Source organism: Theobroma cacao, chromosome 6 (assembly GCF_053813885.1).
Source record: "Theobroma cacao isolate CCN51 chromosome 6, ASM5381388v1, whole genome shotgun sequence".
NCBI lineage: Eukaryota > Viridiplantae > Streptophyta > Magnoliopsida > Malvales > Malvaceae > Theobroma > Theobroma cacao.
Window position 1 is genome coordinate 961,508 of NC_142644.1, and position 16,831 is coordinate 978,338.

General features: G+C 33.4%; 1 pseudogene; it reads left to right on the forward strand.

The window, feature by feature from the left end:
* Nucleotides 1–270: 270 nt before the first annotated feature.
* On the forward strand, nucleotides 271–15,742 carry LOC148761951 (protein PHLOEM PROTEIN 2-LIKE A1 pseudogene; annotated as a pseudogene).
* The last annotated feature ends 1,089 nt before the right edge of the window (nucleotides 15,743–16,831 follow it).

The window sequence follows — 16,831 nt, forward strand, 5'->3', positions numbered from 1 at the left end:
TGTTAAAATTTAGTTTTAATAATGATGCTTCCTAACAAAAAGATTAAAAGCAAGAATAGAAGATTCAAACCTTCAAACCTTTATCCTCTGAAAAAACACTAAATGAGCAATGTTGTTTTGAAAAAGTAATTTGATTCCGAAATGCATGAGGTCCTTGATGCTTTTCTTGTTTCTCTCTTTTCTTATTTATTGTTTTAGATACAAAATTATGGTATTAGAAATTTAGACTTGGCAATTCGTGTTTTCATGTTTTAATTATATCGACACGATTACTGGGTGGATAAGAAGTTAAACAAATACTGCTTCATGTTGTTTACAAGAAATCTCTTAATCGCTTGGGTGGAAGACCATCGTTACTGGGGTTGGTCACACTAAAGAGAAACAAATAGGTTAGCAAAGATTTATTATCCATTCAAAATCCTTACTTTATAGTTCTGTAGACACCCTTTTTATACATATATATATAATAATATAACAATAATAATAAATAATAAATAAAATAAAAAATTCCAAATAAAGAAAAAAATAAAAAAAAAGAGAGAAGCGTGATCTCCATTGTTAAACCGCCTTCAGAGCATTCAATGCTCCTTGAGGTGGCTGATCTGGGGGTCACTTCTTGGTGATCTTCTTTGACTTGAAGGCCACCCATCTAAGAATCATGTTGAGAAAAGCATGATTGCCTTTTCTAGTTGTCTAAAGATTTCGACAATTGGGTTCTATAAGAACCAAAAAAAAAATCCTAGTTCAAGGAAGCTGATGGAAACCAAAGAAAACCAGAAAACATTTAAAAAAAAAAAACAATCATTCAGAAACCAAAAATTGAGATTTAAACAAAAAAAAAAATCAAATCTATCAAAAACCAAAAAATACAAAACCAAAATATCCTAGTTTTCTACCAGCAGACTACCTTAGCCACAATAAAACAAAATCAAAAAATTACAACCAAAAAGAAACAAAAAAAATACCAAAACAGGAAAGAGTCGATTTTTTTGGTTGGTAGGTTGAGAATCGGAAGGAACATCGATGGTAAGGGAAGGCTACCGGCAGAAAGAGAAAAGAAAAAAAGAGAAGGAAAAAAAGAAAGAGAGGGAAAGAAGCGGGGAGAAAGAGGGAAGAAAGGAGTGAAGGCCGACGGTGAAGGCTGCTTACGGAAAGAGAAAGAGAGATAGAGAAAAAAAGAGAAGAAGGAAAAGAGAGAAAGAAAGAAGGAAGGAGAACCACCGAAAGAGAAGGGAAAGAGAGAAGGAAAGAAAAAAGAAGAAGAAAAAGAAGAAAGAAAGAGGGAAGAAGAGGGGTCACGGCTGAGGCTAGAGAGAGAAGGTAGAGCATTTGCGTTAGAGAGAGAAAATGGAAGGAAAAAAATAAAAAGGAAAGAAAAAGAAGCCTTTTATACCCAAGCATAAAAAATTCAATGGCGCCGTTTTGGGGGGTTATAAGCTGCCCAAACAAGTGCCCAAAATGGTGTGATTTGAGCTGAGCCTTGTGGGCCTCAAGAGGCAGATCCGGTGCAGTAGGCTTGGTCTTTCCGTGGGCCTTCGAGCTAGGCCAATCTTGGCTCAGAGATGTATAATCCTTACTTTTTGCTTGTGGTTCTATTTTAATTGATTTTGGGTCTAGCTCATTTTGCCTAATTAAAATATAATTTTGGTTTAATTTTAGACCATTCGAGGAAAATAGGTTAAGTAAATTAACAAAATAAAAAATATATTTATAATTAGGAAAGTTTCAAGGTTTGGTCTAAAGAGTCAATAAATAAATGAATGTAAATAAAATAAAAAGAATAAGACCTAGCATCAAATTATTAAGTATAAAAATATGATGTTTAATTTGGAATCAATACTAACGATAGGATGTTTATTCGGAACGTGAGAAGTCGCAATTCCAAATGGGTTTCCTTAGGTTAAAGATTTTGGTTAAGATTCCACCAGTATGATGAAAGGATCCTAATTTGAATTCCGATGATTCTAATTTTAAATACAAATTATATACTCAGTTATCAATTGGTCAAAAATGCAAAAATAAGGAAGTAATGATAATAATAAATATGTTAACAATAATATAACTCAAAAAGGAATGGATAAAATACATATATATAATTAATAATTATGAAATAAAAAATAAGATAAAATAAATAAAATAAAAATACTTGGTTTAAAAATATGATTTTGAAAATTTCATATAGCAAAATGAATAAGAACTTACATAGCAAAATACATAATGAAATAAAATGGAACAATAAGTAAATATAAAACATTCATTCATGGTATATTTGCTCACACAAACAAATAATAAGATTTTTTTTAAAAAAAGCAAATATTAGAATATATAGGCATACAAAGTACTCATTGTTGCATTGTTAAATGTCATGGCATGTAAAAATATTCTGTATACGAGTATAACCCCGTTGATGGGACTTTCCAAGGAAGCTTACGAAGGTGAGTTTCTTCGATAAACTCCTTAAGTGAAAAGGTACCTCTGGATCCCACTAGTACGATGGGAGGGTTCGGAGAAATATCTTTAATAAAAAGTTTTTGCTCGTATTAGGATTTGCATTCATGAAAGTATTATTTTACTTGCAAACGCCTACCCTGATGATGGTATCTACCTAGTAAATTTGTGAAGGTGAATTTTTGGGGTACTTCCCTAAGTGAGAGAACACTCTCGGATCCTACCAGTATGATGGGCGGATTCAGAAAGTACGCTCAATAAAAGGTTTTCGTTTGACATTATCTCAATTTTATGCCATGCATTTCACAATTGCATCATGTGCACGTCAAATTTGTAAAACAAATGAAACATTTTAACTTGTTAAGAGAATCAAAGATGAATTAAATAAATCAAATTAAGCAAGCATAAAATAAAATTAATGGGTTAGGATAATATATGATTAGTGGTATCGTTTGAGGAACAGGTGTCACAAGGGTGCTAATCCTTCCCTGTGCATAACTGTACTTCCAAGCCCAACTCTAAATAAAATACGTATACTAGTTTATTGTTCTTTCGATGGACTTAAAATCAATTTAGGATGTCGTTGAATAAAACCAATTTAATAGGTGACCAATCACACATAGGTAAAAAACGATTGGTGGTGACTCCTTAAAATACACTACGTCTAGCAGTCAGGTCTCGGAGCCAGCACTTTACGACAACTTGGTGACTCCACTGGGGATGAAAGAGAGTTGAGCCATAATTAATCATAAGTTATCCTAAGCCTTAAATAATTCAGTGTTTTCCTTAATCTCGAGCATTTACCTTTATTATTACATGTTGCATTTGTTGTTTTGTTATTATTATTGCCATTTAATAATTGTGGGAATTTAGGATAGAAGAGTGTGAGATTATTGGTTCAAGGTCGATATATTCCTTGTCACACACGATACATCTGGCATTCATGCATAAGCCTTCTACTCGAACTTTGTCCTTAATTAGGAGGGGGTTAAGTAGCTACATTCTCGTGAGGTGATAACCTCCGCATGGGCTAGTGAAGACTCTCACTCAAGAACTTAGTCCGTTTGAAGCTTGTAATGGGTGAGGACCAAGGTGATTTACTAGTCCATGTGGACGACAGTGAGGAGCGATTTGGGAACCTTTAGCCCCATTTTCAACCCAAACTCAGCATGTAGAATACTGAGAGTCACCTTTGCCTAGGTAGAGCTGTACTTGTGAGAATATACCCTCTAACTAGGTACACATGAAGGAATTTTCATAGTTCCTTTATGCTAAATTTTTCTCTATAAAGTAATGAAGGTATCATGTTATTAATTATTTTCATCAGAATTACTTTTGGAATATCTATTTACTGTACTAACTTGAACTTGTTGCCATTTTTATTTTGCATATGCACATTTGCATCATAATTTTGCATATAGGAAAAAGTATTTGTCACCTGACAGCTGTTTTTTTATGGATGTTATGTGACAAATACATTTAGCACATGGCCATTCATTTATACAATTTCATAGGTATTTTCGCCTGTAAATAATAAATGGTTCATTTCTACATTTCATTCATGCATCGATAATGCATCTAATTCATGTTTATGATTACAAAAGGTTTTAAAAATAGCTCGTCCACCTAAACTAAGTGATCAACGTGTCCATTACACTCGTCGGCAAGTAAAGATCATGGAAGAAAAGTAAAGGGATCAAATGGATAGAATGGAAAAAGCTCAAGAAGAAATGTGAGAACAATTAGCAAAGATGATAGAATTGATAACAAGTTTAAGTAAAGGAAAAAGAACGATTGAAGAGTCAGCTCCTTCAGAAAACCCACAAATACAAGACACCAGTAACCTAAGAGATGATTTGCCTTATCCCTAGGGGTTCACTCCATCCCATGCCTAAACTTTTCAAAAGATCTATTCGCAAGTGACACCACCTGTTTATTATAATGTACCACCCCCAATAGGTCATCAACCGATTCATGGACAATTTGAGTCAAATTCTGGAACAAGTCCCACTGAACCAACACACGTTCTGGATTTAGACGATCCAAAAGAATAAGAGAAATTAAGAAAGAGTTCATCACAAATAGGAGAAAATGAAAAAGTAGAGAAAAAGTACAATTTGTTGAAAGAACGTTTTCATGCTATCGAAGGAATGGATGGGTACGGAACCATGGATGCAACTGAGTTATGCTTGGTTCCTGATGTGGTAATCCCTCCTAAATTTAAGGTGCCAAAATTTGAGAAGTATGATGGAACCAAATGCCCAAAGGCCCATATCGCTATGTATTGTCAAAAGATGGCTGCACATGCATATGATGATAAACTCTTGATTCATTATTTTCAAAATAGCCTAACAAAGTCTGTAGCTAACTGGTATGTTCAATTGGATAGGAATCATATTAGTTCTTGAAAAGATCTTGCGAGAGCATTCCTAGTCCAATACAAACATGTCATGGACATGGCTCTCGATAGGTTTTCTTTGCAAAACATGGAAAGGAATATGCTCAAAGATGGAGAGATGTTACTGCATAGGTTCAACCACCTCTTACTAAAAAAGAAACAACAATGTTATTTCTTGGTACTTTACAGCCACCATACTATAATAGGCTAATCGAAAATGCTACCAAAAACTTTACTGACATAGTGATTTTAGGAGAGATGATTGAGAATGCAATTAAGAAAGGTAAAACTGGAGAGAACAATGTCAGTAGTATGGAAAAATGTAATGCATTAAAGGAAAAGGAAAGAAAGGTACAAGTTATTATGCGTGAAGGGCAACGACCATGGGGCATCAATCCATACCATCTTCATCTAGCATACCGACCTTTGTACCCCACTCTAAATCATATTTCCCATAACTTATATTCCTATCAACCGTTTCCACAACCAATTTTTCATCCGAGAGCACCCATACCTCCACTTATACCTCAATCATTATAAAAACTCAACCTCCGCTAATTGCCCATGCCAATCTCTAAGCTTTTGCCTCTACTAATTGAGAATCAATACCTTAGTCTTGTGCCAATGAAGACAATTCCAAACCGATCGGCAAGGAATTATGGCCCTAATGCTAAATGTGACTAACACATGGGGGCAATTAGACACTCAATGGAAAAGTGTAGGCAATTGAAAGAGAAAATTGAAAATCTCATCAAGGATGGCACTTTGACTCTTGAGCTTATGGAACGTTGAAAATCGACTTTGTCTTAGATTAAGCTCTTGTTAGGAAAAGCCTCAAGTCTCAAACAAATTGCTTATAGGAAAAGTGGATGATTTGGAGTTTTTATTTTTCAGGGGCATGGCAAGAGTAGGATTTTGTTAAGGAATATAAACTTTAGAAGCTGTAATTGAAGCTTTAATGCTTTTGTTGGATTAAAATTTTTGAAGCTTTGTGTTTAATTTGCAAAAGGATGTGATACAATTGATTTGGTCAGGGTTTCTATAACATGTTTTCAAGATAAAAAAAAAGGGGGGTTTAAGCAATAAAGTGTACACATGTTCTCGAAAGAATTGATGGTTAATGTTTGGAACGAACTTGTCCTTGCAAAAATTCTCTAACCATTTCTCTAAACACTTGAGAATCCAAAATCACTCAAATAAAGGCTATTCAAAAACTTAAAATCCAAAAAGAAGCAAAGTTTTGAAAATGCATCAACCCTATCTTGTGATACCAAAGGACAATGATCGATGTTATAATTGATTGTTTTGCAAAATTCTTTCTTTAGAAAGCAAGCAAATCAGACACTCTTATAAAGACTCTGAATGTGATAGGTTAATAAATGTTAAGACTATGTTGAAGTCTCAAATATGCTAATACCTATCAAATTCCTTCAATTTGGATACCAAATGTGAACCTTGAACCCATTGTCTATAGCATCCCTTACCCTTATTCTAGGGCATGATAAGGTAGTTTGATATCAAATCTTTGGGGGTTTCTAAGGAATCTTTATTGCTAAGGGTGGTCCCCTGAACATTCATTTAAATGGCTGGTTAAGAAAAAAAAAACATTCTTGATGAATCTTCTCACTTTGGAAAGGTTGGTTCAATCTTGAGTAGTAAAAAAAAAAGAAAAGAAACAAGAAAGTAAGAGAAGGGCGAAGAAAGCTAATGGTGACATTATGCACTTGAGATATTTCAATGATGCCAAAAATGGAAAAAACAAAGAAAAATCAACCTTTGATCTTAAATTCTTCATTTCTAGGGATTGCTCTTCAATATAAGTAACCATAGTTGAGAGGATAAATGGTCGTGTTTCACTTTTCCTTCACAAATGAGAAATTATCCACTTGTTACCCCTTTAAGCCTATTGAATTTTCTCTAAAATGTACCTCAACCAAGGATCAACTCCCACATTAGGGGGGGTAATTATGAAGGAAAATTTTCGTTAAAATCATGGATGATGGAAGATTCATTCCAAAGGACAAATGAACATCTTATATGCCATGGGGGTAGATGCAAATTTGAGTTATTGAAAATTTTGAACTCGATCCATCAATATGAAAATTGAAATTCAAAAGAAGAAAAAAGAAGAAGGAAAAAAAAAAGAAAAAAGAAAAAACATAGAAGGGAAATGGTGGAAAAAGCATGCTTTGAAAAGGACAAATGTCTTAAAAGAGTTCTTTGCGCAGTAATAAATGATCCTTAGTTTAATTACCTTTAAATACATGTTTGGGCCTTTGTATCCATTTTTTTCGGAATCCTTAACTATGGCCTACATTACGTGCTTGAAAAAGCCTATTTTAATCAAGTGTGGATACTTAAATTGAAGAGTTATCTTATAGAAAGAGATCATCACATAGAAAATGAGACCTTGACTTCTTTTTTTTGCTAAAATTACCTTTTTGAATCCCTTAAGTCATTTTGGACCAAGTTTGAATTTTTCAAGTGCATGATGGAACAATTAAACAATAAAAACAAAGAAGAAAAAAATGAAAGAAAAAGTGAGTGAAAAGATAAAGCTCTAAGGTGAAAACCCGAAAAGGCAATTTAGAGCGAAGATGGGAATTTATGAAGCCACTCATGATTCTAACTAAGGTGATAATAAGAATGTCACGACCCGGTACTCCCCTCGAGCCCGTGACAACCGCCGCGGTGTCCCGGTAGACACTTATTGCCCGGAATGTCAACCCGAAACCCCGCAAGGCTTTACTATCAGTTTCTCTGTTCCCTTGTGAGCAACCATTGTCAAATATCGTGTTCTAAAATATTTTAAGCTGTTTCCAACTTTAAACAAATAAAATATTAATTTTTCGTCTCACAAGGGTATTTTGGTCATTTTTCTCAAAAATCTTCAAACTGGCTAAAACGTAATGTACAAGTACAAAACACACAATTCATATTCAAAATGAGTTTAAAAGTCTAAAATCTTCATTTAAAACGAAATTATGGTTATTTGAATATAATAAGAAAATAAAAGAAATATTAAGTAAAATATTCTATTTTCTTATAAAACAAAAGTAAAGAGGACTTTGAACCTACGGTTTGGAAAATGCAGATCCCACTGTAGTCCTCGATGAGATCAGCAATCTACAGTCTATATTGAACCTGAAATGGGTGGAAAGGAGGGTGGTGAGATTATAAAATCTCAATGAGTAAACAAACATCATCCTAAACATCTAGAGTTGAGTACATGGAGACAATAAAGTAAATCATCATAAACTGTGTTATAGCATTAGAACACATTTTATTCGAAACACGTAAAGAGGCTTATGAATCTCATAAAAATCTAGGCTTGTGCCATAAATCCATTCTCGGGGACACCTTGGCCGAGGCATCCTACCGAGACCGCCAAGGCTATTAAAATTCACATTTCACATAAATCATGTTTTTGTTTTGAAAACATAGCCGTTCCTTGGCGTTGGCTGAGTTCCCCCTCACGTGGTGGTTTAGCGTGAAGTGAACCCTAAACTTTACCCCAGGAGATACCCTACGCGCCTCTCCGTTCGAGGTAAGAATATAATGGGGTTTACCGTGCCCCTCTAAAAGGCTGGTCCACAGAAACCCCCTACTGCAGTGATTAATTAATATATAATCCACCATATAATAAAACTCAATAACATGATATGGTAATTTTGAAATTCGTAGTTTTTCAAGGTAACCAAACAATTCGCATTTCAATACAATTGCCAACTAGCCAATCATGCTCGATTTATCATAAGCCAGTTAATTTAAACAATCAAATTGCCACAATTAACAGTCTCCGTGTACTCTATTTTTCAAAATCACTATTAATTTCAAAACAATTTATAATTTAATTTCATTGAAACTCATTTATTCATAAAACATGAAAATTTATCTTTTTAAATTCCTTTTTCCATAGAATTCATGAAAGCATTTAAAAACCACCCTAGATAATTAAAATGATAGTAAGTTTACTCACAATGTCTAGAATGCAGACTTTCGAAGCACTCTGTCTACTGGTCCTCGGATGCAATTTCCTTGCCTTTATCGGAGGACTCACCACCTTGACACAGTACAAAATCGAGAGTTTCACCAAGTTGGTACTAAATCAAAATTAAACTAATTTAGACTACCAATGCATGATATGGAATGCAAAAATGCACTGGTAACTATCTAAACCCGGTATTGGCCTAATTCGTCTTATCACCCGATTAAATTCCTAACGGGTCCGTTTAAACTCCAATTTAATTCTTTTCAGTTTCTATACCTCAATTGCACCCAAATTAACTTAATGTCCCTCAGTGTGGTGCAAATTATCAGTCCCAACAGCAAATTACGAAAATACCCCTACTGGGTAAAAATTCGTATTTTTGCTCTGAAAATTCCCATTATTTTTCTAGGCTCATAATTCATCATTCCTTAACCAATTCTCCTAGAATAAAATCAAACTCATCCTCACTCACTACATGGTAAATTCAGCCATTAATGGTTGGGGGAGAAAATAAATTCTTTTCTTGTTGTTTTGTTTCTAAATATGCTAAACTAACTAAAAACACTAACATAAATTAAAATCAAATAAATCCAACAACTTTCTCTCTCCTAACCCATTTTTCCAGAATTTAATTCATCATGAAAACATGTAATTTAATCATGGAAAATAAAGAGAAATGATTGGGAATAAGAAAACTCAAGCTTAATAGAAAAAACTCACCTTTTTCACTTAATTTCCTTGAAAATTCACACTTTTTCTTTGATTTTCTCTCTCTAGGGTTTTGTTTTTGTTTTCTCTCTCTTCTTGCTGGTTTGGCCGGCCATGGGGTGGAAGATGGGCTGATTTTGTGCCTTTTAAAAAGGAAAATAATAAATTAATAAAGGCATGACACATGGCATCATGTCATTGGCCCGTTTTTAAAATTTTAAAAATTTAAACATTTTATCTCCACCACATGTTTAGTCAAGGGTCAAAGATGAAGACAAGGAAGACCATGTGCTGGAAAAAATATCCTGGTGGTGGAAAATTACAATTTTGCCCCTGAGGTGGCAAAATTACCATTTTACCCCTATACTCCAAATTATACCGAAATTAAAATTTTTCACTTCTAAACCTCAAATCATACTTCAATAAGTCAAATTATACTCTAATAAGTCAAATGGGGTCAAAAAATCTTTTCTAAAATTCCCATTTTGTCCCCAGGTGGCAAATGACCATTTTGCCCCTAGTTAGTGAAAATTTCGATTTGACTCCAAATTGATCCTCAAACTCCAAATTACCATTTTAAGTCATCCATGAACTATGAAACCCTTAATCTCACCTTAAAATTCCTATTTGATCTAGTTCGAGGATTAAATAAACTTTGTTGTACCTCTAGGTACAATATCAACTTTTGTAAATTTTTCGGGACTCTCCTAGCATGCAATCATGCTATCATCACATGTATGTCATGAATAGTATTTTATAAGGTCGGGCTTTACAAAGAAGCACCAGATAGAGACCATTTTAAGGTAGTTAGAATGCATTGGACACTTTTTAAGTGCTTAAGACTCTCAAGCACCCTTAAAGATTCAAGATCTGTTAGAAAAATCCATACTGAATTTTGAGCCTATTTATTTCAAAATAGCCTTCTGCAATATTAAGCTTGCAATAGTTGATCTTGACATTTATCATTTTGTCACACATCATGAGACTTAGAGAGTGTCAAATTTGATTGTGATTTGAAAGGAATCTTTTTGCAAGATTTGATTCTAAATCACCATACATTTGTGAGCTTAGACAGAGAAACTTCAACTTTTCTTCTTCTCCCCATGAAATGGTAAAAAACCTTTATGGTTGACCAAGACCTTGATGTGTTAAACCATCTAATCCATTTGAAAGACCATATTGTCATTTGGAACATCCAAAATCATTGCAAACAATAATCATGAATTTTCAAGAGATTCAAGTATCACACGTTCGAAAAATGTCAAATTAACTCAGTTCTGTTCCAAACTTTAACTACCCTTAGTCATAAAAAATTGATTTTGTGGGGCAATTTTATCAAAATTCAGGATGAATGGAATACAGGGTTCTACATTTTTGTAAACTAACTTCTGTTATATGAAGACCAAAAGTTTTAAATGATAAGATAAGCATTTTTGTGAATTCTTTCTCGAGGATCAATAGGCATGGAACCATTGAAATCAAATTTGAATTGATACACGATCCTTTGGTGATATCCATCTTCGAAAAATAACTTCAAGAATTGGGAATGATATGACAAGACTAGCAAGAAAGTTTTATTTGTGAAAAAATGGTTGGCAATTGCACAAAAAATCATAAAAGAGTGTGCAAAGATAGGAAAAATGGCTTTCAATAGGGAAATACATTGAAATGAAATAATGAGATAAAGGTAATTTTTCCTCCTGTCATGCAATCATGCATACATGTACATGACCATGCAACACTGAGGTTAAAAATTCTCATGCAATAGTCAACATGCATACATATTTCTATGCATTTAGAAAGAAAAAAGCCCACGCAACACAAAAACCATGCAAAGACGTCAAAATTTGATTAATTTGAGAACCACTTTGAAAAATTTTAGATAATTAATTTCAAGACTTCTTTAAAGTTATGTAGCCTCATTTTGAGATGAGGAACTACCTTTTCTTCAAAAACCTCTGGGTACATTCTTCAAAACCTCCAGGTATATTCTCCAAAACCTCTGAGTAATTAGTTTTAAGATTTCTTCAAAGTTATATAGCCTCATTCTGAGATGAGGAACAACATTTTCTTCTAAAACCTCTGGGTATATTCTCTAAAACCTTCGGGTAATTAGTTTTAAGATTTCTTCAAAGTTACGTAGCCTCATTCTGAGATGATGAACAACCATTTCTTTTAAAACGTCTGGGTATATTCTGCAAAACCTTTGAGTAATTAGTTTTAAGATTTTTTTAAAGTTACGTAACCTCATTCTGAGATAAGGAATAACCTTTTCTTCTAAAACCTTCGGGTACATCTTTAAAACCTCTGGGTATATTCTCCAAAACCTCCAGGTAATTAGTTTCTAGATTTCTTCAAAGTTACGTGACCTAATTATGAGATGAGGAATAACCTTTTCTTCTAAAACCTCATAGTATATTCTCTAAAACCTCTAGGTAATTAGTTTTAAGATTTTTTTAAAGTTATGTAACCTCATTCTGAGATGAGGAACAATCTTTTCTTCTAAAATCTCCGGATACATCTTCAAAACCTTTTGGTATATTCTCCAAAACCTCTAGGTAATTAGTTTCTAGATTTCTTCAAAGTTACGTGACCTCATTTTGAGATGAAGAACAACCTTTTCTTCTAAAACCTCCAGGTATATTCTCCAAAACCTTTGGGTAATTAATTTCAAGATTTTTTTAAAGTTACGTAACCTCATTCTGAGATGAGGAACAACTTTTTCTTTCAAAACCTCCAAGTACATCTTCAAAACTTTTGGGTACATTCTTCAAAACTTCCAGGTATATTCTCCAAAACTTTCGAGTAATTAGTTTTAAGATTTCTTCAAAATTACGTGGCCTCATTCTGAGATGAGAAACAACTTTTTTCTTCTAAAACCTCCAAGAACATCTTCAAAACCTCTGGGTACATTCCTAAAACCTCAAGGTAATTAGTTTGAAGATTTCTTTAAAGTTACATAGCCTCATTCTAAGATGAGGAACAACATTTTCTTCTAAAACCTCTAGGTACATCTTCAAAACCTCCAGGTAATCGGCTTCAAGAATTCTTTTAAGTTACATAGCCTCGTTTTGAGATGAGGAGCTTTTCTGATTATTAAAAAAGAAAACAAAAGAAAAGACTCAATCAAGTCTAAGGAAGGCGTCTACATCTTTACAGTATTCCTGATTCTCAAGAATGTGCAAAGAGGGGCAACTATAGACAACATTTTTATATATGTATTTATAATAATATAAAAATAATAATAAATAATAAATAAAATAAAAATGAAAAAAATAATAAAAAAAGAGAGATAAGCATGGTCTCCATTATCAAACCGCCTTCAGAGCATTTAATGCTCCCTAAGACAGCTGATCTGGGGGTCACTTCTCAGTGATCTTCTTTGACTTGAAGGCCACTTATCCGAGATTCATGCTAAGAAGAGCATGATTGCCTTTTCTGGTTGTCCAAAGATTTGGACAATCGGGTTCTATAAGAATCCAAAAAAAATCCTAGTTCAAAAAAGTTGAAGGAAACCAAAGAAAACCAGAAAACATTTCAAAAAAAAAAACCAACCTTTCAGAAACCCAAAAATAAGATTCAAACAAAATAAAAAAAATCAGATCTTTCAAAAACCAAAAAATCACAAAACCAAAATGTCCTAGTTTTCTACCAGCAGATTACCCTAGCCACAATAAAACAAAATAAAAAATTACAATAAAAAAGAAACTAAAAATATCAAAAAAGGAAAGAGTTGATTTTTTTTTTTTGTGGGTAGGTTGAGAATCGGAATAAACATCGGAGGCAAAGGAAGGCTGTCGATAGAAAGAGAAAAGAAAAAAAGAGAAGGAAAAAGAGAAAGAAAGGGAAAGAAGCGGGGGAGAGAGAGGGAAGAAAGGAGTGAAGGATGAGAAGGAAAGAAAAAAGAAAAAGAAGAAGGAAAGAGGGAAGAAGAGGGGCCACGGGTGAGGCTAGAGAGAAAGGAGAGCATTTGGGTTAGAGAGAGAAAATGAAATGAAAAAAATAAAAAGGAAAGAAAAATAAGCTTTTTACACCAAGGCATAAAAAATTGGGGGGTTACAGGCTGCCCAAACAAGTGCCCAAAAAGATGCGATTTGAGCTGAGCCTTGTGGGCCTTAAGAGGCAAATCCAATGCAGTAGGCTTGGGCCTTCCGTGGGCCTTCGAGCTGGGCCAATCTTGGCCCAGAGAGGTATAATCCTTACTTTTTGCTTGTGGGTCTATTTTAATTGATTTTGGGTCTAGCTCATTTTGCCTAATTAAAATATAATTTTGGTTTAATTTTAAACCATTCTAGGAAAATAGGTTAAGTAAATTAACAAAATAAAAAATATATTTATGATCAATATTTATAATTAGGAAAGTTTTGAGGTTAGGTCTAAAGAGTCAATAAATAAATGAATGTAAATAAAATAAAAAGAATAAGACCTAGCATGAAATTATTAAGTATAAAAATATGATGTTTAATTTGGAATCAATACCGACGATAAGATATCTGTTCGAAACGTGAGAAGTCACAATTCCAAATGGGTTTCGTTAGGTTAAAGATTTTGATTAAGATCGTGTCAGTACAATGAAATGGTCCTAATTTGAATTCCAATGATTCTAATTTTAAATACAAATTATATACTCAATTATCAATTGGTCAAAAATGCAAAAATAAGGAAGTAATGATAACAATAATAATAACACAAAAAGGAATGGATAAAATACGTATATATAAACAATAATTATGAAATAAAAAAATAAAAATACTTGGTCTAAAAATATGATTTTGAAAATTTTATAGAGCGAAATGAATAAGTAATTACATAGCAAAATACATAATGAAATAAAATGGAACAATAAGTAAATATAAAACATTTATTCATGGTATATATGCTCACACGAAGAAATAATAAGATTTTAAAAAAAAGAAACAAATATTAAAATATATAGGCATACAAAGTACTCATTGTTGCATTGTTAAATGTCATGGCATGTAAAAATATTCTGTATACGAGTATAACCATGATGATGGGACTTTCCGAGGAAGCTTGCGAAAGTGAGTTTCTTCGGCAAACTCCTTACGTGAAAAGGTACCTCCGAATCCCATCAGTACGATAGGAGGGCTCGGAGAAATATCTTTAATAAAAAGCTTTTGCTTGTATTAGGATTTGCATTCATGAAAATATTATTTTACTTGCAAATGACTACCCCGATGATGGGATCTACCTAGTAAATTTACGAAGGTGAATTTTTCGGGTACTTCCCTAGGTGAGAGAATAGTTTCGGAACCCACCAGTATGATGGGCGGATTCAAAAAGTACGCTCAAGAAAAGGTTTTCATTTGATGTTATCTCTACTTTATGCCATGCATTTCACAATTGCATCATGTGCACGTCAAATTCGTAAAACAAATGAAACATTTTAACTTGTTAAAAGAATCAAAGATGAATTAAAGAAATCAAAGTAAAGAAGCATAAAAATAAAATTAATGGGTTAGGATAATATATGATTAGTGGTACCGTTCGAGAAATAAGCGTCACAAGGGTGCTAATCATTCCCTGTACGTAACCGTACTCCCGACCCAACTTTAAATAAAATACGTAGACTAGTTTATCGTTCTTTTGACGAACTTAAAATCAATTTAGGATGTCGTCGAATAGAATCAATTTAATAGGTGAGCAATCACACCTAGGTAAAAAAGGATTGGTGGTGACTCCTTAAAATACACTACGTCTAGCGGTCAGGTTCTCAGACCCAGCACGTTACTCCAAGTTCTAGCTCGACATGTTTCCTAATTCTCAAACTTTTGATTCTACAACAATGTGTTAATTGATGTTGCTGAACATCTAGATGTGTGTTGGTTAGAAATGAGTGTGAAATTCAATGTAAAAAACCTCTCGCCGGAACTTTGTATAGAGTTGTGTTCGTGTTTAAGTTGACAGATGAAGCATATGGATGGCAAATTCCAGTGAACTTCATATTCACTCTTCCAAATGGATACAAGGTTGAATGCAAGGAAACTTTGATGATGAAGCCGATAGAAGTATGGATAAAAATCCCTGTCGAAGAATTTACAACTTCATTTGAAATTGTTGGAGAATTATATATTTACTGTCATGAATATGATGCATTGACATTGAAGAGAGGACTTATTGTTAAAGGATTGGATAGGAACCAACTCATCCAATTACCACCTCAACACTTGAACTAGTGTTCTGGTCCTCATTATACAATATAGGTTCTACGCGAAATGAAGCAAACAAGCCCATTGATTTTTTTTGGTATTTTTTATTAGATTTTCGATGACTAGTGACTAACGGCTAGTTGTCAAATTTTGGGTTTATGGATCAAAATCTGGGACAGAATGGTTAGATAAGGAGGAGAGAGAAGGAAAGATGGAAAAATGAGAAAAAAAAACTAAATGTGCTATAAACAATATGCTTAAAACGACTTAGTTTTGGACAATGGAGAGAAAAAGAAATAAGAAACACTTGACTAATTTCTTTTTTTTTTTTAATCGGACACATCAGTGCCATGTTGGCATTTTATGACATGTCAATGCAACATTAGCACCACTAACAGTTAACTTACGAAATTGGGCAAAGAGACTTAATGGTACAAAATCTGAGAGTACAAGACTAAATTAATTAGTTTTGGATAAATTGACTAAACTGACAAAAAAAAATCTTTAACAAACGACCTATAGGCACTTTGACCATTAATAAATTTCAATCAACCAAAAAGGCGGTGGATATGATCATGTGATAGGTGTATGTGTAATTTAAATTCTTATTTTTCTTCAAAAAAATTCAATGATGTGGTAAAAAAAAATTCTACATACAAAGAGAGAAAATAATTAATGACATCTTAGCCTTTTCTGAAACCATTTCAGCACTTTGAAGCTTTGCCCATTAATTAATGAGCTTATTTCAGGCATGTTCTCATAATAATAAGTCTTTATGCTGTGCAGTAACTTTTGTTTCTTTTTGACCTCCTGTAATCTTAAGCAGGGCTGGTTGTGTATATAGTGGAGCCTGGTTGTGTATCCCCGCACAGGCGGCTCCAATCGTACAGGTTTTCGAAGATGAATGATGGGGTGAGTCATTCTGAATGTAAGACTCATAAAAGTATTCTTCCTATTCATCACTCAATCAAAGAGATTTACTTTAAAAAAAAAAGATTAGGAGTACTTCATAAATGGAGGGTTTAGTTCGAGGTCAATTCATCATGAATATTCTCTTGCTTATTTTTTTTTTCCTTTGTTTTTGTTTTCTTGTATCAGCATGATTTTATGTCAACA